At 35.8% G+C, this 22656-nt stretch overlaps 2 long non-coding RNA genes across 2 annotated transcripts; one reads left to right on the forward strand and one right to left on the reverse strand.

Moving 5' to 3' along the window:
- Positions 1 to 1893: 1893 nt before the first annotated feature.
- LOC129758306 (uncharacterized) lies at positions 1894 to 20012 on the reverse strand. The gene is made up of 5 exons (XR_008739942.1): positions 19636 to 20012; positions 19484 to 19575; positions 18932 to 19418; positions 3041 to 3184; positions 1894 to 2012 (listed from the first exon to the last, which is right to left on the reverse strand). It is a non-coding gene; the product is annotated as an uncharacterized LOC129758306 (long non-coding RNA).
- Positions 14452 to 14994, forward strand: LOC129758308 (uncharacterized). The gene is made up of 2 exons (XR_008739943.1): positions 14452 to 14589; positions 14794 to 14994. It is a non-coding gene; the product is annotated as an uncharacterized LOC129758308 (long non-coding RNA).
- Positions 20013 to 22656: the final 2644 nt, after the last annotated feature.

Genomic DNA, 22656 nt, shown 5'->3' on the forward strand with positions numbered 1-22656 from the left:
GACGTGGACAACTTAAGATTAACATTTAACACCCAGTACCGAGATGGGAATCGAACCCATGCCATCAGTGGACCTAGCGATTACCGTCTTACCACCCGCATAGTAAAGTATGATACACCTAAACGTCCGTATTATTCCATTCTGATTACATTAATAGTAACGTGTCAAATAGCATCTTGGCTCAATGTGTCTTTGCTAGAACAGAAAAATATTATTTCCGAAAGATACGATTGATATTCTAAAACCCAAAAAGATAATTTTTGCAACGCGATAAAACGCGATAACGAATTATTTTTGAAAGATTCAATCAATGGTCCTGAAAACAAATTGAGTTTTTTTGCAACACGCCATCAATTTTTCTGCTGTCATGTCAAAACACGTGGCTGAGTTGGCCCGGGTTGTGAAAAAATCTCCCGGGACTCATCGGGACTATTTTCAAGAAATCGGAACATTCGGAGATGGCACCTGCTCTGATGGTAATGGTGAGTAACTTATATTTAAAGTAATAGTAACCAAAAAAGGATGCATATTAAAAATATGTTTTCTTCCAGGAGCTGTAAAGCAATTTTTGGCAGCTTCAGACGAGGGCGCAAAATCGCAACTGGAACTGCGATAAACGAATCCGACGGGAGCGCAGAAAAATAAAGATGGAAACGGTAGCAACACTTTGGCCACTATAGGTAACACCAACCCTTCCGGTCTACATCCTCGGCACCATCTCAGCATCTCGGGAACATACTGCCTTAGTGGAACCGCTTTTTAAGTGTACGTTTTTGGTGTAGTGTGATTTTTATAATATGTTGTGATTAAATGTTGAATAAACAAACCCTAATAACACGAACTTTTATTTATTTTTATTGATCTTATTATTAATAATTGAAGATACATCGTATCATCCTCGTTTTATGGGTAGTTTATTAACAAAAGAAAACATGTATGATCCAACCGGTTCGTTGCATTTGAATCGTTGTTGAATCGTAACTCTACTTAACAACCCGTTCACTGTATCGTAAAGTGTGTCCAAACGATACCCAAAACGATTCATATAATCATACTTGAATAATCTGATAATCATTAGGGTAATCTTTTGGGTGTCTCAGGAGAAAGATTACAGTAACGGTTATTTTATGATACTGATCTATGCGGGAGATTCGAGAACGTAAGTGGAGATGGATTGGGCACACGCTGCGAAGAGATGAAAACGAGATTTGCAGAGAAGCGCTTGACTGGAATCCAGATGGGCATCGAAGAAGAGGCAGGCCCAAAAGCTCGTGGCGGCGCAGTCTAGCCGCTGAAATCCGCACAGTTGACGAGAACCTTGGCTGGCAGCAAGTGAAGACGCTGGCTCCGGATCGCCAGCAGTGGAGATCTTTTATCTCAGCCCTATGCGCCGGTCAATCGGCGCTGGACCCTTAGGTAGGTAGGTAGGATCTATGCGGGCACGCTAACCACTCGACCACCGAGACGTACTTATGAAATTGCTCTAACTTTTTAAACGTTGGGTAGAATTTAATGAAAATTTGGTTGATTTTAGTTCATAGTGCATTGTTTACATCCTGCAAGTTAACACGGTAAAAAAAATAAACTTCACAGTAAGTTTTTTGTACGCATCTCGGACAAAAAGTGTAGGGACTCAACGTTAAGTTTAATGCATTAAACTCAACTCTAAGTTCAGCGTGTTTAACTCTACGTGAAGTTAAATGCACTTTACTCAGCAGAAAGTTTTTCCTGGTTATCTCGCCGTTGCGTAAACTCAAAAAATCGTAAAAATTTGGGATTTTATTCGGATTAAAGGGTCTAAATGACAACATTTAAAAGGAATTACATTACAATGTGTTTATTGATCTGTTTTCACAATAAAGTATTTATTGCTTCCTGGAGACTTGACTCAGTTCGGGACCGGACCAGTACTAGTTTTCTTCCGTCTACATCCGGGAAGTTTCCGGTTTCCACACGCAAAAGAATTTAGAATTTAATTTTACGGGATTTTTTCGTGCCGTAGGATAAATAAGCTGAATTGACAATTCGTTGGAAAATAAAACGTTCGAAAAAAATTGATAAATAAGTGTTGCGATTTTCTTAATATTATTTTTAAATTATTTTTTTATCTATCGTTTTATTTGGTCAGGTCATATTGATATATTGCTGATAACTTTTCGCTTCGAAATTTGTGCTGCTGCATGGTTATAACAAGGTAATTTATTAATTATTTATTTAATGGATTCTTTTTTATTCAATAATTTTTGAATTTTTAACAGAATTTAACGACCCAATTCGCTGGTAAGAGACCCCCCACCCTTCCCCAGAATTAAGGATTCATTTCATAACGCAATAAGTGTAGTGATAGTGTACATTTATGGTACTTTTAAACTAATAAATAAATCTTATTTTCGAAGAAAATTAGTTGGATTTCTATTATTATGATTGAAAACAGAAAAGGAGCAAATCCTAATAAATCATGTCAATACTAAATACATTCTACGTAGCGTTCACCATCACATCGCGTTGAACTCATTAAAAATTCACGTAATATGTATGTAATATGTAGTGAGTTTAATGAATCACAAATTCTTATAGTGACGTGCTACATAATCTTCCCATAGCTTTTTCGTGAAAATCAATAGGATAAAAATCATGAGTTTTTCACGTAGCCGTTACGTGCTAATTATTTATTTTGCGTGCATCAAATTCTTGAAAATTTCGGATACTACTGAGGTTCTTCATTAGTACACTAAGGTATTCGGTACCTTGGTACTCGATAGCCACTTCACTTCATATCGTTGTTTCTGGGAAGTGTTGACCAAGCGAAGATTGAATTTTATCATTAAGTTCTGATCGATTTGGATTTTTGTAAAGCAATTTGTGGTTCATATTTAAACGAAAGCCATCAGTTAAATAGATTGATCCCTTATACACTTTGAATCTTTAAGCACAGAAATTTTTCTGGGCCCTTAGCTTTGAGACATCCAACCTAATATTTCTTTTCCAAATCCTAACTATAATTTATTAAAACTAAAACAGGGATTTCGGGTCAACTCACCTTAGTCGTCCTCATATAATGCGAATATGCGCATCCAGATTGAAACGGTCAGTAGCCTTTCTATCTGTTTCCTTTTTAACTTGCTCGTCTTGGCTCAAATAGGTGATATTTTCGGCCAGTCGCCTGTATATTTTCTTTGTAATCCTAAAACCAAAAGTAAAAGTCACTATTTTATTTGTAGTACCTTTCAGACTTTAAATTGTTTGTTAGGTAATAAACGAAATTCTATTTACGTATCAACAATAGAATGTCCGTCCCGTGATTTCCCGGTCGGAAATTCCCGGGAATTTTAAAAATTCGAGAATTCCCGATTCCCGGGAATCGTAGTTTCATTCCCGGGAATTCCCGACATGTATGAAATTATTTCTTTGGAAAAGTCTGAAAGCCTCCGTGATCATTTTTTAACCCTCATCCGCATTAGGGTGTCATTTTGACACCATTGCAAGTTTGAAGGCTTGTAACTTTTTTCAGAAGCTTCAAAATACAAAAATTTCTTCGGGGACCCTAAATGAATTCAAAAGTTCTTCAATATTGCATCTTTACTTTTTTTATGGACGAACCCTGGAAGCCTGGACAAAAAAACTCCCTGTTCCGACTTTTGGTGTCATTTTGACACCACAACAGTAAAATCTATTTAAGTCGTTTGAATTATTATAAACTTCATATAAAACTTATATCAATAGAAACCTTGTAATGTCAGTAAAATATGTTTAGAACATTATATACAGCTAAAGTTACAAATTTTCTCGTTATTCAGCATGAAAGAAAAAAAATCTGAAAAAACATGCCTCACGAAAACTGCTGTAGTTCATATGTTACACGTCCAAAAAAATATTTGCCTTATGCATATGAAAGCTGAAGTTAATGTCTACATCATGAAGACAAGAAATATTTTTTTAAATTTTTTTTAATGAAATGGTCACAAAAAGTTCAAAAAAGTGGTCTAAAAAACCTACTTTTCATTCGATTGCTAGTAAATACTGTTTGAGCGATGGTAGAGTTTTGGAAAAAATATGACTACAAAATACATTAAAATTCCAACATTTTGCTGTCTTTAGATTTTTGATGCAACAAAAATTGAATTTACTGGAATTTTTCAAAGTTCACTACTCTGCGCGATTTTTTTACAAATTGAAATTTCATCTCTTTTTGTGGTCCACCGTCAGGTTGTACCCGGATTATCAGTGTTTTTACTTTGTTTGGACCAACCAAGAGTATATTCATTGGAAAGCACATTTAATCTTCATTCTAGTGAGGTGCTGCAATTCACGCTGTGAGATTTCACAAAAATATGAAAATTATAAACGTAAAATCATTCCTGAATTTCTAGAACTACAAGCACCTCGTCCAGCAAAACGTGTTTGTTTGCTCTCCGAGTAGGTACGGTGGGTGGTGATTCGGGCAGAGAGCGAAGCCGACAAACGAAATAATGATGCGTGTCGTACATTTCTTGGTTGAAAATATTCTATTGAGAGTAGTTTGCATTTGCTATTCACGACACGCATCATTATTTCGTCTTTCGGCTTCGCTCTCTGCCCGAATCACCACCCACCGTACCTACTCGGAGAGCAAACAAACACGTTTTGCTGGACGGCTGCTTGTAGTTCTATAAATTCAGGAATGATTTTACGTTTATAATTTTCATATTTTTGTGAAATCTCACAGCGTGATTTGTTGCACCTCACTAGAATGAAGATTAAATGTGCTTTCCTATGAATATATTCTTGGTTGGTCCAAACAAAGTAAAAGCACTGATAATCCGGGTACAACCTGACGGTGGACCACAAAAACAGATGAAATTTCAATTTGTAAAAAAATCGCGCAAAGTAGTGAACTTTGAAAAATTCCAGTAAATTCAATTTTTGTTGCATCCAAAATCTAAAGACAGCAAAATGTTGGAATTTTAATGCATTTTGTATTCATATTTTTTTAAAACTCTACCATCGCTCAAACAGTATTTACTAGCAATCGAATGAAAAGTAGGTTTTTTAGACCACTTTTTTGAACTTTTTGTGACCATTTCATTAAGAAAAATTTAAAAAAATATTTATTGTCTTCATGATATAGGCATTAACTTCAGCTTTCATATGCATAAGGTAAATATTTTTTTGGACGTGTAACATATGAACTACAGCAGTTTTCGTAAGGCATGTTTTTTTCGGATTTTTTTTCTTTCATGCTGAATAACGAGAAAACTTGTAACTTTAGCTGTATATAATGTTCGAAACATATTTTACTGACATTACAAGGTTTCTTTTGATGTAAGTTTTGTTTAAATCGGTCTAATACATCAAAAGTTATAACGATTTGAGCTTGTGGTGTCAAATTGACCCCACAAGTGCTGATTAGGGTAATGAAATCTAATGCGGATGAGGGTTAATCACGCCGTATTTATTGAACGAAAACCCACAAAAGTTCGAAAAATATATGAAAAATCGCGCACCAGGTAGAAATATTGTGTTTTCTCGAAAATAACATTCATGCACTTGTTTCCCTTTGGCTTTGGAAGCCAGATGAACTTCAAAACCTCAAATTGAAGAATATATTCTTTTTTTTTCATATGAAGAGTAAATATGTAAAGTGTTGAGAAAAACGAAAAATTATTGGAATAATCAAACAAATAAAAACATAATTTTTTTATCAACCCCTAGTAGCATGGATGAATTTTTCATTTGACTTATTCAGATTATTTTATTGTTCGTTAGACTGTTTTTAATTTATCATTGTTGAAACAGTTTGATCAATTTGATTAAAAATAAGTTAAAAGAAACATTGTTAAGTTTACATTTTGAACAAATTATGGGCTCGTATGCATGAAAGGTTCGATAAGCTATGTATATTTGAATCGAAGTGCATATATTTTACATGATTTTGAATTTTTCCCGGGATCCCGGGAATTCCCGGGAAATAGGCCACACGATTTCCCGATTCCCGGGAATGAGAAAATGGCCGGGAAATGGACACTCTAACCAACAAGGCCGTGCGAACGGGGGGGGTTTTAGGGGTTTAACCCCCCCCCCCCCCCCCATGGAGATTTTTTCCAAGCAAAATTTTCACCGTAGTTAAGAGAAATAACTTGATCTTAGAAGGTGTGAAATAAGTGTTAACATGAAAGTCAGAAATTTTTCTCGCCTCCGGCAGAAATAAGTATTAACTCACCCTACACTGGAGACATTTCATTTAACGAAATTACATTTATATTGCCGTTCACGAATTCAAGCTATTTTTTTATTGTAAATTTCGATTTGCAATTCAATCAACATTTTTTATTGAAACCCTAAACTTGACATTCAAAAACACTACCTCGTCTTTAGAATGAATTTTTATTGAGAAGTGTAATGAAACAAATTGTGAGTTTGAAATATCAACCATTTTAACATCAAAATTGATTCACCAAATATTAATTTTATAAAATTAACAGCCATGTATCATGACTGTAACATGACTCATGATGGTCATCAGAATAAGCAAAATTAAATCTAAAACCTAGTATTCTCTACTTTATTACTAAAAATTTTGATTTACAAAACATCTTGCTGATATGAAATGTTCTTCACGAAACCAATTACAGTCTCAATTTTATTTTTTGTTTCTTTTTCTTCTATATGCTCAACATCACATTCGAAAGCGTTGAATGAAGTTTTAAATCAAATTGAGTTTTAGATATTTTCAAAGCAAAAAACTAAGCAAACAAAACAAAAATAATGCGCTTAAATCTACCAAATAAATTATTCAATTATAGGCACCCAAATGCTGTTTCTTTGATTCAATTGAATTCTATTTATTAGTTTTTAAAATGGTAAGACAAGTTTATAAAAGAAGAAATATTCTAAAATGTTTAAAAACTAATCATTTTCTTCTTCATATTTTGTTTTAATTTTCAAATACATTCACCGAATTTTAATATTAAACTATTTTGTTTTTGTTTTTTTTAATTAAAAATTTTTGTGTTCTGAAATCATTATTTTCTTGGAAGCCTTTGGAACTAAATCTGTAATAAGAAAAATATAGTTTTCACCTTCCGTCCTTTCCAGGACCCAATATTCCAATTGAAACCGACAAAATATACAGAGCTAGAAATTTTAAACTCTTAAAACTTCTGTTAAAAATTTATAAACTTATAAATTTATAAATTTTATTTTTTTTATTTTAATAAACTAAATATAATATTAAATCATTTTTTTAATCGATCATAATTGTTAACTTATCTTTAGAAAGTTCGAAAATTATTTCAAGTAGCAACTTAAAAGTTAAATTTTTATGCCAATGTTAACTTAATCTATATAAACCAGTGATTGAAATCCTCAACCATTTTCTCATCAGAGACATTCAAAATACACACTTTGAGGCCTCGTATAGTAATACAGGAGACGATACATATACATTCATTCAAACCTCCCCCCATGAGGAGGATCTGCTCCGAGAGACACTATCCGTTCGCTGCTCAGAACGAACTCTCTCAACGTTCGGTCGCTACATGATGCATGAAGTAAACGAGGCACACATACTCATTTACGTTATTGAATTTGATGGACTCAAGCCGATAGCTTTCGTTGAGGAGAACCGAACTTATTGCATAGCATAGGCCCGCAACGTATGGAGCAAGGAGAGGGGAGGAAAAGAAACGAAAAAACTTGCTGCCTGCGTGCGGTTGCTGTGCAATAATAGCAATAGCAGAAAAACTTCGGGTATTCGATCCAGGCACAAACGAGGAGACTCGGGTTTGCTCTGCCTTTTAAATTCGGCTCCTTCAAGAATGTAACAGGAGATGAGTGAGAGCCATTCGTTTGGTTTTTTGGATTCGCTGCCTCGAATGTATATTGCTTCTTGAAGATGGGCCATGTGAGAGCGTATGCATCATCGGTTTTGTCGTTTTCGCTGCCTCAAAGCAACCTTTGCTTCCGAGTAAACCGTTGAGCGAGAGATGGTTGATCAATTCATGCTCAGCAAAATTCAATCACTGATATAAACTCTGTGCATTCAATATTAATAAGAAAACATTAATTTTATTTTTATTTTTTCAATTTCTTTTTGATCATTTCACAATCTGTAATTTGTCAGTATAATTGAACATGTTGTACTTTAAATATGAAGAGCTATTATTTTGAACTTCAGAACTTTTTAATCTTTTTACTTTACTAACTGGAAGAATTTTAAAATAGAAAAGGGTTTTATCTTTGACTTGTTCACTGGCAGTCTTGAAATAAACTGAAATGTTTCCTTCTTCTTCCAAATAAAATTCAGTTATCAACTATTGAATAAATTCTTCTAAGTTCAAAATTGTTTTTTTTTCCTGATTCCCACATTTCAAATCGTTATTTTTTTTATTTGTTTGTTGAAGAAAGTACAGCGGAATTTTTAATCATTCCTTCCACTGAAAATGAAGAAAATTAATGTAAATTAAAATCAATAGTAAATAGTGATAATTTTAACATTTCTAACAATTTTTAATAATGGTCAATTTTTAACCTGATCTAACATTTATTTGAGAATTCAGATTTTCTTTTTAAAACTGGTGTTATATTTTATCTATTCTATTTCTGTGCCTCTTGTGCCCGAAGCTTCAGTCAAAATTTTGATTTTTATTCTTTTTCTGGTGTTTCGGAAACATTGATTGCAAATTTGAAAACTTTTCTGCTTTAAATTCATTTTAAAGGAAATTTCTAGTTTCGAATAAGGAACATCATTTTGATTTGAAACAAGCATTCTGATTTGTTTTGAAAATTTTGATTTATGTTACTTTAATTTATCGGCCTTATCGGTGAAATGTGATGTCCTTTTTAGCAGGGACATCTGAAGATTATGAAATAACCTTCTACCCATCTATAAAAATTTCATAATCTTTAGGTGTCCCTACATCACCTTTCACCGATAAGGCCTATAAATTAAAGTAACAAACATAAATTACGGTGATTAATTCTCCATAAAATTTTGATTTATTTTATCAGTAAAATTTATTATTTTTTAAGTTTGTGGGTTGATCATAAGTAAGAATTTGTTGAGAAATCAATTACCTTATTTATGGTATATTTTTGGTATTGATATTATTTTCGGCTAAATTTTGAATTTTGAAAACCCCCCCCATGGACGAGGCCTTCGCACGGGCCTGCTAACCAACATGATACAGCTGCGGGGTTCTATTCGTCAAATGGTCAACTTCCAGTTTATGTACAGTACTTTAAGCATCAATCCATCAATTTTAGGGGTCATATAAATCATAAAGGATTAAATAACCCGGAAAATCTAACCCTGCTGAAGGCCAGCAGGTTTTTTGGAGCGAATCCCGTCATTATCGGTTGGCATCGATCTTTTTCAGTTTCTCTAGGCAACGAAGCGGAGAGGCCACAGCATCCGGTCTGACGCGTTTTCGCAGTTCCTGTCAAAATAAATTATGTTTTTATAGTTATTTTTTTTTTTAAATCTGATAGTATACTGACCTGACCGGATCGCCTCCGGAGGATTACGATCGTACCCTGAAATCGATCCATCTGCGGAAAATAAATTCTCTTCCGGAGGATCACTCATCATAGTTTAGACACCCTATTTGCTGACCTCAGCGACCATTTTTTTCTTCATCTCTGTTGCATCCCGAGTCTTCCTACCATTCTTTTTCATCTTCTGTTTGACAATTGCAAAATTTTTTCAAAGGGCGGAATTGAGGGCAGTTGTATGGGTTGATGTCCTTTTTGACAAAATCCACCCGTTGCACAGTGGGGATTTTTGATCAAAAAAAGGTATGTATCTATTACTGTGACGATCGCCTAAACAGTACTAAATCCTGGTATGCTATCATTTCTTATGTAAAAAACACGAGGAATCGAATGGTCCACACAGCTTTCTGATTAAAAGACTCTGAACGTCTCGTTTTGCCCGATTTCCCCCATTTTAAGGTGTAAAGTTATAATTCCAATTGTACCTTGAAACAAAAAAAGTCATGTAAACCATACTTTTTTACGTAAAAATGTTGGCTGAATCGATTGGTACATTCCAATTTTTGTTTTAACAACGAAAAGCGGTTCATTTTGCCTCTTTTCCCCTAAAAAAAAGAAATTTTTCAAAGAAATGCAGTCAAACAAAGTATAATCCAACAATTTTTTATCATGAATTATATTTTTTTGTAAATTTATTTATTCTCTAGCTCACCATGTCGCTTTTTGCACTATTTCTGTTTTAACTAAGAAAAGCGGTTCATTTTGCCTATTTTCCTCTAAAAATAAGAATTTTTTGAAAAAAGAAATGCAGTCAAACAAAGTATAATCCAACCACCACCACCTGATTCAACGTTTTTTTTTCATCTGTTTAATAGCATTTTCGTTTGTTAAAATGTTATTTTTGAATAAATTGCATGAATTTAGGGGAAATCGGGTTGATTGAGGGTCTTCTCGTCAACTTCACGTTTAGCGGTGAACATCACTTGATTCAGCTGTAAGTGTTACACCCGAAACAATGTTTTTTGCATCTCTTGAATTCATTTCTTGTTTGTAATCATGTATTTTTCAAAAAAAATTGGATGAATTTAGGAGAAATCGGGGTGATTGAGGCTCTTCTCGTCAACTTAATGCTAAGCGGTGAACATCATTCGATTCAGCAATGAATTTTACACCTGTTTCAATCATTTTTGTGCATTTTCTGATGCATTGTCGATTGTCATAATGATTTTTTTTAACATATCGCTCGATTTTAGGGGAAAACGTGTGTTCGAATGGAAATTTGAACAAGTTAAATTTTGAGATAAAAAATTTCAGATTCACCTAAATTAATGAACTTAAAAATTATGGTCTGTTTGTAAATTTATCACATAAATATAAAAATTTTAAAGCGCCGCATTATGCTCCAAAACTCCACCATAATCTAGATTCACTCTGTTTTTTTTTCATTAAGTATCATTTTCAAAAATTAAAGTTCAGTTAAATTGAGTAAAGTTGACAATACAAGATGAAATTGTAAGGGATCTAAGTAAGCATCGATCGTTTGAAGACGTGTTTGACAGCCTTTTCCGAAAATTTTCTACATCATCATGATGATATAAAAAAAAACAGTATAAAAATCACAGTTTGAAGGAACAGGAGCCGAGCTTAAGGTTCAGTGAAAATTGTGAAACATTGTCTGTGAACAACTGGGAAAGGTCAACGGTGGCAAAGATTGGCCTGTGGAAGTAACGTAAATCGGGCTAAACAGGACCGTTTTTCCTACAGGGCATTTTTTGTCAAATTTTTCAGGTTCGCCACCTGCCGTCAGTATAGACAGAAACTGGTTGAATTTTTGTTCTAAGTTTCATGTCAGTGTGGTCAGTGGTCAAACTGTGGATCTTTCGGGTGAGATCAATCCATTTTTTTTATTTGTTTTCAAAATTTTTTCTTTACAAATTTACATTATTACTTCATACCCGAATTCTATAAAGCTATTAAAAGGAAACTCCTCGCTGCATTCCTCTTTTGTATCTGTATCTTTTGCGTTTAATGTCACATGATAAAATTAAAATTAACGGAAATGTTACAATTATAGATTTTTGCTTGTAAAAATAATGAAAAATGACTTTTGCACTTATTCCTCTATGGCTCTGAGCAACTCAAATATATAAATGTACAAACAAAAATTTTAAACTTATATCGAGTTTTGCCAATATAGATAAACTGACCTTGTTCTTCCCCATTTAACGCTATGACAGAACAGGATTGAAGAAAATTATAAACTTTATCCATAAAAGTAAAGTGCGAGACGGCGTCTGGTTTTCTCAGTTTTTTTTTCTTTCTAAAAGAGCAAAAGAATCCATCCTGTATCCATGTTTTGAAAGAGAATTTAAATCCTACTCCTTGAATCGAAACTTCCAAGTGTCAGGTGCAAGGGAGCAAAAAGTGAAGCCAAAACTACACTTTCCCGGTTACGCTTTGCAATTTCTGGTAAACGATTTTTATGCTCCAGTGTTCCGGCTTTGATTGCCACCTTGAAAATTCCTTGGGATCTCGGGTCTACCATTGTGAAACACTGATTTTTTTTTTCTACGAATTGCAATTTGGATCAAATATATGAAAAAATAGGAATATCTAGCTTGAGGAGATTTTTTTTTGTTGTGAGCAACCTGTTAGGATACGAGAACACACAAAATTTCTGGAAAAGATTGGATGTTTATAGTGGCAAATAACTAAGATACTTTTTTCTTTTTCATGCCAAGTATTTAAAAAAAGTACTTCATATTACAGTTTTTTCAATTAAAAACTTTTTACATAGAACTCTTTGTTTAAAAAAAATGCAGAGGTTAACATTCTTGAAAATATCTTACGAAGCGTCACTATTTTTGAAAATGTACAATGATTGATTCAGTCCTCTTTTACGTAGGACAACAACCTGATGGTTTTCCTGTTTTCTTTTCAATTTCCCTCGTACCTTCTGTAGGTACATACGCGGAGTTTATTTCCGCACACGAAGCCGTGAGCACTTTTGAGTAGTTTGAAAACAAACCTTAATTTTTTAGAAAACAAATGCTTTTCAAGAAAAAATCTAGCTATCAAGCTTCTTAATTGGTCTTATTCTTATTGAAAAATTTCCATAGATCCTTAAATAAAAATCAACCGCAATCCTTGTTTAAAAAAAACCTTTCTGCATATCTTCTAGGAATCCCTTCCGGGAAGTAAAACTTAGAATAATATCGAATGACACATGCAAATTTTTTGTGCTAGGAATCTTCTAGCGCAGGGGTGAGCAACCCGCGGCCCGCGGGCCGCATGTGGCCCGCGAGACCCTTATGTGCGGCCCGCGAAGCTTTTTTCAAATGTTCATGCCTAAACTTTTTTCTTCAATGGATTACTAGGAAAAATGAATATGACATGGTCAAATATGCGCTTATATGCATTTTCCCAATAGTCATTCAGATCGTTGACCTTTTCCCTAGCTTTTAAAGCATTTATTATGTTCTGTTTAAGGCATAAATGCAATATTGTTTATTGGCATAATGTAATATTGGAGTTTTTTTTTTTTATTATTCAGGAATCAGGATACATTTTTCCTAATAATTCAACTCCTTCAAATTTGAAAAACAAAATCCATTAAAGTGAGGAAGAGCAGCTAAAATTCGGAAGCTACACATAATCAAAGGAATTTCGAAGCCCGTTAGTCAAGTCATTATTTTCGTTTCAAGTAAAAATAAAGTTTTATGATAAAAAATATGCTCAGCAGAAAATATTTTTAAATTATTCTATCGAATTCGGCAAAAAGGATGGTTCGGTTAGCATTAAAATACTGGAAAAAATTAAAACCAAAACCTTGTGAAATATTTTTTATTTCTGAATATTGGCGAAAATTACGAAAGTTTAATAATAATGACTGGGTGAACGTTTTTGAATTTTTTATCAACTTGAATTATCCGGCATCAAAGTTACCGACAAAAATCAAAGTTTTTGATAAAAGCAATAGATATCTGAAATTCTGTGATTCGACCCAAAAGGTCTTTGAGAATTATCTGTGATGTTTTTTTAGAAATTTGATAGAAAATTTATAACAAACATCGATAAATTGAGTTATTTCACTTTTCAATCGCATTCCCCATTACCAAAGTCATTATATTACTAGAGAAATTATATCCCAATAATATCTAAATAAGATGAAAAAATTAAAAAATCTGCATAAAAATTCTAGAATTAAGAATGTAGTTTTGTAGATAATTGCTTAAAAATATGTGAAATTGAAATTTTTTCTGTGATTTTGACCACCCTGTTCAATTTCAATTTAAAAAACGGGGGTTTTACCGTTTGAAGGAGAAAATCTAGGCTTTGAGGACAAGTTTTAACTGTGGAAAAAAATCCTACAAAGTCAATTAGCGATTCAACTTCCAACGCTAAGAAGACAGCAATTTCTTCGAATACATATTTTTCACACTTTAAGTTATCACTGTGGGAGGCTCCAGGAGATTTTTAAATGGAAGTGATGACGAGTTGTAGTACCATCGGTTTTAAAAAAATGTTTTATGAACGAATGTTTGCCAAGAAGTAATTTAAAAAAAATCGAGAGAATTGAAAAATGTCAAACAGTTAATGATACACCTTCTCAATATCGGGTATTCAAAATGTCGTGTTGAATTTCTGATGTTAAAAAAGTGAATTCGATTTATCTTTCCTTTTTCAGATTTGTTTTCGCTAAAAACTTTCGGTTATAAAAATGCCACGAAGCTCTGCTTATTATTGAAAAAAAAAAAAAAAGTTATTATCAGTGCGGCCCGCCGACAAAATTTCAAATTTAAATTGGCCCGTTGGTTCAAAAGGTTGCTCAACCCTGTTCTAGCGCCCATCATCTTCCTTATCTTATCGAGCGAGGAGCAAGTGCTGCTGCAGTCGTAAAAGAAGCCTTCTTTAAGAAGGTTCATTTTTTTCCTCCATATTATGTGTGCAGCAGATTCACTCACGTATTATCCTGGAAATAAAAAAAAACAGCAGAAACAGAAACAGTCTGTCTCTTTGAAGCTTCACTACTTCCAAGCCGGATGAAAACGGGATGGTTCCAGAGCGTAGCACGTTTTTTAGTTCTGCAACAAAAATTCCTGCCGAAGACGCCACCAGGTTTGCCTATCGTAAAACGTAACCTATTTTTTTTAGGGGAAGTAAGGGTGAAAATATTCCAAATTTTCTAGATATCAATCTGAAATTACCGTGAATGTTGAGTTCCGCAGCGTTTGGAAGAGTGTTTTGACATATTGAATGATATTATAATTTACTGTGCCGAGTCAAATATTGCGCCGTTTAAAAGATTTTTCTTCCTTGTAGAGACGCTTCAAGATTCCGTTTTATGTTGTCCTGAAGGGTCAATGAAGATGGTCAGTCCGGAGGCTACTGGTTTCGAGAAAATAAAGGAAAAAACACTCTCATATTTAGCAAGATGAAATGCGCCTGAATCAAAATATCTGCCGTTTTCGGACAATAAATTAGAGAAAATAAAAAAAGAGCAAGTTGCAGAAGGCAATAAAATTTGATAAGATGATTTAACACGGTCGTAAAAACGGAAGCAGGGCGTCAGAATGGGGTGATGAACGATTTTTTTTTGCTGTTCCTGTGTACAAACATACTTCCTAAACACACATCCCGCACTTTCAGTTCCCTCGTCGAAAAACTCCAAAGGATAGCTCAAATATATTTATTGCCAACATTTTGGCTTGGACGAAACAAGGCGGCCCGCAAATAATATTTTCAATGCGACCTGCTACCCACTAGCTTCTTCTTTCGTGTGGGGACGCTTTGTTTTTATTTCTTCTGAACGGGGCACTTCCATCCATCCATCCATCGGATTCATTCAGAGATGGGAAACTTTTATCGACCCATCATGGTGCAAGTCGAAAAGGGCCATTATCAAGGAAATATGACATGTAAGAACACATGGTTCTACAAACTGGCAGGGCAGGCACGCGACACGTTTCCAACCATGCCCGTAGGCTGTTTTCGAAGATTTGGCAATCGTCAGCAATTTTTCAATGGAATGTCTGAATGGAATTTAAAAATAAGAAATAGTTTCTTAAAGTTTTCCCAATTTTTGCTTTGGGCGCATTTTAACTGAGTATCATTTTTTTTTGTTTCGAATAAAGTAATTAATTTGTCATTCGCGACTTTATATCATCGTTGCAGCTGGCGGACAGCTACTAAAAAAACACACAACTGTTTCCGACGTGTTCCCTAGGGCTCGAACTCACGAACCTCGGATCAGGGGGCAATTGACTAGCCGACTCAGTTACATCACAATTTTCTTGAGTATTTTTTCGTTATTTTTCGTTACAAAATTCAATTGGAATTTTTCACTCAAATGGAAACATAGAAATTTTATAGCTGAATTCTTAATTCTCTATTAAAATTTCTTCTTTGGATTACTAATGTTTTTTATAAATCTTCTTTTGGTTGTATTTTGTATTTTCAACTTATTTTTCAAACTTTGGAATTTTAAATCGAAATGACAATATTTTTTTTTCGTTGTTTAATGATATTTATGTTTGCAAGTTGCGATCTAACCCTCTTCAATTTTCATAGGAGCATAGTTTATTTCAAATGTATAACTAAGTTTTAGGAAACCCTCACTCTATCCGATATTAATCATTCAAAATTTTCAGTGCTTTATTCACTACAAATTTGATGAATAATCTGAATCCTAAAAAAATTATTACTCTTTTGAATGATTGAGTAAATTCAGTTAGTGAAGAAATTAAAATGTGTTTGAAATGACGTGTTTTAAATTTTACATGACGCATAAGGTCGGTCCCAACGGCGTATGGAAAACACGGTTTTGGACCACGCTAAAACAGTCCGCCTGGCACCGGTGGCTTAAATTGCTGTTTTAGCACAGTTATCGATTTCAAAATTCCCAACCGTTATACGCCTTTGTTCCAAATTCATGCAAGTTTGAAACAGGATTCTAAGAAATACGACGGATAGATTTTGACGTTTGGGTTCACGGTGAGAAAATTTTAGCCAACGATGATTATTTTCACACATGTTCGGGTAACATTGGGTGTGATAATTGCTTCTTTTTGGATATTATTTGAAAGTTTTTTTTTCACTTCAATCAACCTATACGTAACATAAATTGAGAAAAGATGTTAATAAAAACCATATCCAGTATAAATAATGCATGTCACACTATTTTTGACTTAGTATCAATAAATAAATAGCTGTTTAGTCCGTTCGAATAGTCAAAATTGATCGATTAAGGCTATGATTATTTAGTATCCGGGCACTTTATTTCGGTGATAGCTTCGTTAATAGAGCTCTGACTTTAACTTTAATAGCGTTGTGTTGGTTATGAAAAGGACTACTTTGCCTATTTTTGATAGATTTTTAAGTTAACGTGTGTTTGAGATATTTACGATGCAAAAAGACATGGTAAAAATAATTTTGCACAAATTTGCTCCTTTTACGCATTTTGCGCCTCGAAAATTCTACATTGTTGCTCATGAACTGTTGATTTTTTCTGATTTTTTTTCGGACCAAATGGTTAAGAAGTATAAGGAATCACTCTAGGATCCACACGAAGCTCAATCCAACCATCTGAGTTCAACCCTTTATCTTAAATATGGTAAAAAGTCTATGGTTATTGGGGATAACAGAATGCAGACTCCCTAAATAATGCAAAAAATCCATTTCCGGCAGGCAAAAAGTGTTGCCGTAGACACCAATTAAATAACTAATAATGATTAGTTCCAAAGATCGCAATCTGTGCATCCGGTTTTTACGCAATATGACAGATGTATTCTGATGGACAAAAAAATTAATGTTAAAACCGGATTTAAGAGATCAAATTCTTCGAGATGCCTACTCATGAAAAGGTTCAAACCAGATTCCAATTGCTTTTTCCAGGTGAGTTTGTGTAAAATATCATGATTTTACAAAGGTTTTGCTTCTGTGGTAAAAAAAAATCAATATATGACTGAAAAAAGTATGCAAAGATAAAAAAAAAGAGATTTTATGAAAAAAAGATTTCCTGAAATCATTGATAGTTTTTTTTTTACATTAAATGTCATATTGACACCTTCATTTCCTCCATAGAAAGTTTTTCAATCAAATGAATAGTTTTTAAAATACACACTTTTGTAACGAAATCCTGGTAGAATAATTAAAATGACCGTTCTGGCAAAAATAATATTCGTAGAATGAGTTCTGAAATTTTAGATTGTGTAAAACTCAAACTTATGTATTTTTTCTGATTAAATGGGTTTTTTTCTTCTCAATTGTTGGGTGTCTACAATGAAAGTGTATCCGTTTAAAATTTGCTCTCACATCGGTGGGGAGCGCGTGTTTTAGCCGATTCCAAAATTTGAAATTGTGCTAAAACTGGTGTACCTAAAACCAATATTTACGCCAGTACCGTTGCAGGTGCTCAAATGTAACTGTTTTCTCGCAAATTTTACTACATAACTTTTTTTTTCCTAAATGCAGATATTTTTTGAAGGGCCACACAATGAAATTACTCTAACTATTAAACCGTTGGGTAGAATTTAATGAAAATCTGGGTGGAGTTCATAGTGCATTGTTTACATTCTGCAAGTTTTTAAGTCCTGTGATCAAAACTCGCGGAAATGGAGTAGAAAGATCAGCTCGTGCGTGATAAAATATTGCGCAACAAGGTTCTCTCGCAACGTTCCATCGCTAAAACGTTGGGAATCGCGAGTGATTGAGCGGTTCGAGGAACGATTGATCATCGATCGGAAGCCCAGAAGTGAAGGAAAAAGTATTCCGTACAACACCAAAAATCACAACCGCTTAGCTGGGGCCTTCAACCGAAACCCGAAGTTTTGTCCAGAAAGCCAAAACTAAGGCATGGGTTTCGAACGTTCAAGGTACAAAAGGCCTCTAATCGCGATGAGGAGCAGAACAAGTCTGCCAAAACCCGTGCCAGTAAGTTGTACCTCAACATGCTGACGGAAATTGAATGCTGCATCATGAACGACGAAACATATGTGAAGGCCGACTTCAAACAGATCCCCGGCAACCCGCTTTTCACGGCCAAGGATAAGCTCAGCGTTCTGGAGCATGTTCGCACTCAGAAGATGTCCAAATTTGCGAATAAATTCCTGATTTGGAAAGCCATCTGCACGTGCGGGAAGCGGAGAGCACCTTTCGTGATCCAGGACACGATGAACGGACAGGTGAACATGAAAGACTACCTCCAAAAGCGGCTGCTTCCTCTCTTGAAGGCCCTATACAATTTGATTTGGCTGAAGGAAAAGGATGTAGAAGATTTCTTCCTTCAAGCCTCCGGCTAGCTCATGGAGGGCAAACAAATTTTATTTAATTTTACATGCTTTATTTGATAGATTTTCATGAGGTCAAACCTCCCTCTTAATTTGCCTCCTTGGGCAGTCAATGAAAAACATAATGATTGGGCGAGAGGGCAACAATACTAATATCAACACTGGGAACTTACATGCATACAGTTCTGCAGGACACCGACATGCTAGTGGAGTTGGCTACCAGCACAAAATCTCGTTCACAGGCGGACGATGTCATCAGGACACCAAAGGCTGGCTGGCTTCCTCCTTCCATCTCGGTGTGGCTCACGATTGTCGACATCCCAGTGTAGCTGCTCCCAGACCTCACAGCAACGATTTGCTTCGCCGAATTGATGCAATCTCGGCGACTAGTGCCTGGGAGTAGTTCTTCTAATGCTCGATCTATCGACGATGTTCTTCCGGCAGGAGCTTCCTTAAAACATGCTGCAGGTCATCATGCGTTGCACCTTATTGGCTCCCAGTCCGAACCGACCTCGTCTTCGGTTGTCCACCTTCGCTCGTCCTACACAAAGCCTTCAATGAGGGGCTCTTTGGCAAATGTGTCTTCTTATTCTTTGCTTGTCTTTGCTAACGGTAGCTTTCTTTTGTCATGCGTCATTGGCCGATGTCTTGGCGTGTGTGCTGATGGAGCAGGAAAAGGAAGATCAGCCTCCTTTTAAATAATTTGAATTTACTGATTTTTTTACCTGACTCCTGGATGTTGTGTCTTTGCTTAAATTGCACGAAGGAAGTAATCCTCGCGCTATGTTTGCTGTTGGCTTGTGGCTTTGTGCGTTGGCTGTGTCGAAGGGGATAGAGAACTTAGTTTCTCTCATAAAAATGAAAATAAAACTTTTACCTCGCTTGCCGGATGGTCCGTGGAATGGTGTTTTGCCCTTCTGCTTGATTCTGGCCGTGTTTCCCAAAAGCCTCCGGGCGAGTACCTTCGGGATCAGTTTTGTGATGCTCTTTTTCACCGAATTACCGAACACGCGGTTGAAAATTTCCGACTGAATAACGGGACTAAATTTGCGGCTATCGATAATCGGACATGCAGTTATTCCGTACGTTTTGCCAACACGCACTAGGCCACCCAAACTAAACAGCACAACTTTCAGCACTCGGTTCCGTGAAACCGTAAAGTAAACTTGCACTTTGCCCCCGCAGAGCGGTTTTTGGTGCTTTTCTGATGTGCACGCGGCGAACAATGACGACTCACCTTTGGTCTTCTCTTTTTGTCGCCAAACCGGAAAATTGACTGACACGTCCAGTGACGTCTTGTTGTCTTGAAATATGCTTTGTGCTTTCTTTTTTCTTGGTGATCGCAGCAGAATGTTGTTTGTGGTTGAGGTCGGTTCACACCAGTGGATGCACTGAACAAAATCTGTTTCGAATATTGTTGATTATGGTTTGCCTAAATCTATTTAGTTTTAATTAGCATGTTTTTTATCCGAATTGGTTCTACATATTAACAAAAGAACCAAGTATAATTAAACTGTTACAGCCCACAACGTCCCAAATATCTTCTGGCTAGATTTGGCCTCATGCCACTACTCCAAGGACGTACTGGAGTGGTATGCGGACAATAAGGTCAATTTTGTGCTAAAATATTCGACCCTTCCAACACTCCGGAGCTCCGCCCCATCGAGAAGTACTGGGCGATTATGAAGCAGCACCTTCTTAAACGACCTAAGGTAGTGAAGACAGTTGAGGAACTGGAGAAAGTATAGGTTTACATGAAAAAAAAAACGGTTGATTCACAGGTTGTGTCGGGATTAAGGCCAAGGTGCGGGCATTTGCGTCTGGACTGTGAATAAAATATGAGTAAAATGATAAAAGTTTAATAGTTATTTTTCAATCCCTGAAAATTTGATGGCAATCGGATGAAAACTTGAATTTTGTGAATCAATTTTGTGTGCGGCAATTTCATCGTGGACACCCTTCAGCAAAGTTTAGAACTTGCAAAAAAACATCTACATGTTATAAAAAGCCTTGAATAAGGTTTGAACCTTGCTGGTGTTTTCCGATGAAAAATTTCGAAGTAATTATCTTCACATTCCTTTTGATTTTTTTTGACGTAGAATTACGTCTTACGGCAACACTATAGGGGGGCAAATTGAAATTCGCGAACGGATCTCGCGTCACGAAAAACGCCTCTTTCAAAGACATCTTTCTTAAAAGACATACCAAGCCTGCTCAACGTTGATTGGCTATTCGAAAGTGAAAAAAAACTATGACGCCCCGCCCCTTCTTGAGTTTTGTTTTTTTCCAGCCTACGAAAGGTATAAAAGAAGGGGTCGACTGACGGTTTGTTTCATTTTTGTAGAGAAATTCAAACCTGTGGCATGGGCCGAGCAGAGCAGAGATGGCCAACAGCGGCAGGAGCAAGTAGTGATAGCTCAGATCACCTGCGACACCAATTACCCATCCACACCACCTAAGACACAAACACACACACACACACACACACACACACACACACACACACACACACACACACACACACACACACACACACACACACACACACACACACACACACACACACACACACACACACACACACACACACACACACACACACACACACAAACACACACACACAAACACACACACACACACACACACACACACACACACACACACACACACACACACACACACACACACACACACAAACAAACACCACACACACAAACACCACCCGCCCCCCGCAGCCTATTTCCCACCATTACCCACCGTACACCTCCCTACCACACTTCCAAACACCAACCATCGCTCACCAACCACCTATAGCATACCACCCACCTATCGCTCCACCCATCCTTTTCACCCATCGCACACCACCACCCGGCCTTCCATGCTACTGGCCCTTCGAACATTACTATCCATCCTTACCACCCACCGATCGCACACCACCACCACCCACTCACCCATCGCACACAACAAACACCCACCCAACCATCGCACACCACCATTACCGACCCATCCATACCACCCTTCCATCACACTCTTTATCTCTGAATGTAATAGAAAAGTCAAGACTCTCTCTTTTTGAGATTTTGGCCCTGAAAAGGACCGTTTTTAGAAGTTTGATATATGAAAACATAATTGATCCAACGATTGCTCCGGAATCCTAGGTAAAAGCAACAGTTTTAGCTAGTGATTGCTACGTGATCTGAAGGGGGAAATAAAAACAAGATACTGATTCCAACGAGACGCATGAGGCTAAACAGTTTGAAAGCTTTTGCATTGAGTCAAGCGTTTAGATCAAAGCAGTCGTTGTAAACTTTTCTCGCAAGCGTTTGATACAAAGCTCGTGTGTTGATCACATTACTTGCATAACTGCCGGGCGCAATCATTTCGACGACATCTGCCTTGTTTCTGCTTATACTAATATTTAATTCGACTTTTGTTATGCAGTTGAAAATGCTGCATACTATCTTTATGGGTCATTTTAGATCATTAATAGGTATCAAACGACAATTTGGGGAAGAATGACTTTTCTTGAAGATAAATTCCTTTAACAAAAATTCGACGTACTTTATTCTAGAATGCTAGTTTAAGACGAAAAGCACATTGACGCACAAAGACATTGTAATTCTACGTGAACTTCTCGGTCGTTTCTTATATACAACCTCTGTAACTTTTTTTTTGTGAAAACTAGGATTGCGAAGTTTGCAATCCAATCTCCAGTTTTTGCCAGGAATAATTCGTGTAAATGCGGCAAAAAGTGACAAAAAACTGGAAGAAGATATAAGATTTAGGAATTGTAGAACAGTGTGTGCATTTATAAAAAAAATACAAAAGCTTCAAATTTCATATCAAAATTCCCATGTATCAAATTTTTTGTTTTTAATTTAATGACACAGGGATATAT

The sequence above is a fragment of the Uranotaenia lowii genome, chromosome 3 (assembly GCF_029784155.1).
Source record: "Uranotaenia lowii strain MFRU-FL chromosome 3, ASM2978415v1, whole genome shotgun sequence".
In the NCBI taxonomy this organism is placed as follows: domain Eukaryota; kingdom Metazoa; phylum Arthropoda; class Insecta; order Diptera; family Culicidae; genus Uranotaenia; species Uranotaenia lowii.